The sequence below is a fragment of the Triticum dicoccoides genome, chromosome 5B (genome assembly GCF_002162155.2).
Source record: "Triticum dicoccoides isolate Atlit2015 ecotype Zavitan chromosome 5B, WEW_v2.0, whole genome shotgun sequence".
NCBI classification, from domain to species: Eukaryota; Viridiplantae; Streptophyta; class Magnoliopsida; order Poales; family Poaceae; genus Triticum; species Triticum dicoccoides.
Genome location: NC_041389.1, coordinates 419,798,402 through 419,800,775, shown reverse-complemented (window position 1 = coordinate 419,800,775; position 2,374 = coordinate 419,798,402).

Genomic DNA, 2,374 nt, shown 5'->3' with positions numbered 1-2,374 from the left:
CGATCGCGTGGCCGAAAACCGCACCTCATTTGGAGCTTCCTAGCTCCCTCTACCTATAAAAGAGCACCCCTCCCCGAAATTTTCGGATCATTTCGCAGTCTAAACCCTAGATCCACTCCTCCCCGCGCCACCGGACGCGTCCGCGCTGCACCAGACATGTCCGCCCCCGCGCGCCACCTCACTCCAGCCAATCGGAGCGCGCCACCTCAGCCCCGCCGCCGCTCTCCTCCAAGCCGCGGCCGCCACCTGTCCCAACCGGCTTCCGCGTCGCCCCACTTCGCCGCCGGCCCGCGGAGCCCATCCGGGGCCCGCGCGAGCCCGGATCTCTGCCGCTGCCCGCAGGCACCCCGCGCCTCCTCGCTCCCGTATCCGGTCGAGGGGAGGAGCCCCTCGATCCACGCCTCCGCCGCCTAGCGTCTCTCCGCAGGCGACCTCGCCTGCAACCTTCGCCGGAGCGCGCCGCCCTGCGACTTGGAGCCCCGTCCGGCGCCGCTGTCGCCAGATCCGGTCATCACGCGCCGGGATCCACCCCTTCCTGCTCACGGCCGGCCTCCCCTCGCCGGAGCACATCTCCGCCGGAACCACGCCGCCGACCACGGCTTCACCGGAGTCATTGCTCCCTGCGCCAGATCGGGAGGAGCCCGATCCATATGCGTTGACCGCGCCGCGCCTCCGCGTGGGCCACGCCCGAGTCTGGCCCAGCTCGCTGGCCTCCTTCCTCTTCATTTCGGGCCGCGCTCCCGGGCCCATCTCCAGAGCCGGCCTCGCTCGGCCTCCTCCCCAGCTCCCTTCGCCAGCCGCGTGGGCCGCAGCCCAGGCCCAGCCGGGCCACCTCCTCCGCACCGCGCCAGCCCAGCTGCCCTGCCTCTCCCTCCGACCGGGCCAGGCCCAAGGGTGAGCCGACCCCAGCGCCCCTCCTCTTTTCTCTTCCTCGCTGTTGGGCTTCCTCAGATTCGGCCCGATGCATGTTTTTTTTTCAGCGTCTGGACGATTTGTCTATTATCCTGAGACAGCAGTTTTGCAGTTTTGTCCCCCTAGTTCATGCATTTAATAACTCACAAACCGTGCATCGGATTAAAATGTTTTATATATGAAACTTGCTCAGAATTTTGTGTAGATTAATAATATCCAACTTTCATCTATGTTTGAAATGTTAAAAATGTTGTTTGCATTAATTTACTCCTATGCCATGCTAAAATGATTTAATTCATAACTAAATTCAGAACTAAATAACCATAGCTCCGATTTAAATAAACTTTATATTTAAATGGGGTAGAATTTTGCCTAGTTTAACATGGTGGCCTTACTTTGCATGTTTAACAACCCTGAAATTGTGTTTAGGGCAGAACAGGACCTAATCTAAAATATGCATATGGGGAGTTTCCGGAATTGTTGTTCGTTGCTTCCGGCCTCATTTAAACTTGACTAGATAGGTAGTTTTACTTTGCTTCACCTCTTGCCATGTTAATCAACATTTAATATTGTTGAGTACATAAACGAGATCAAACTAAATAACGTGTCGTGGTGTTTCATCAATATGCGACTCGTTGCGTATTGAGCTCCACTTAATTTGTAGTGTGGTTTGTTGCACTTTGCCATGCCATGTTTCATTAAACCGGACATGCATCATACTCGATTGTGCATCGTGCCATGTTGTTGTGGTGGTTGTTTACTATGTTGTGTGCTTCTTTTCCGGTGTTTGCTTCTTCGGGTTGGTTCCGATAACGTCGAGGTTGTGAGGATCCATTCGTCTACGTCCGTTTGTCTTCTTCATGGACTCGTCCTTCTTCCTTGCGGGATTTCAGGCAAGATGATCATACCCTCGAAATCACTACTATCTTTGCTATGCTAGTTTTCTCGCTCTTTTTCTATGCCATTGCTACGATGCCTACCACTTGCTTGTCAGCCACCCAAATTGCCATGTTCAGCCTCTAACCCACCATGTCCTAGCAAACCGTTGATTGGCTATGTTACCGCTTTGCTCAGCCCCTCTTATAGCGTTGTTAGTTGCAGGTGAAGATTGAAGTTTGTTCCTTGTTGGAACATGGAGATGTTATTCCTTGTTGAGACATTTATTTACTTGTTGGGATATCACAATATAACTTATTTAATTAATGCATCTATATACTTGGTAAAGGGTGGAAGGCTCGGCCTTATGCCTGGTGTTTTGTTCCACTCTTGCCGCCCTAGTTTCCGTCATATCGGTGTTATGTTCCCGGATTTTGCGTCCCTTACGCGGTTGGGCTATAATGGGAACCCCTTGACAGTTCGCCTTAAGTAAAGCTTCTCCAGCAATGCCCAACATTGGTTTTACCATTCGCCACCTAGCCTTTTTTCCCTTGGGTTTCGCGGACTCAAGGGTCATCATTATTTT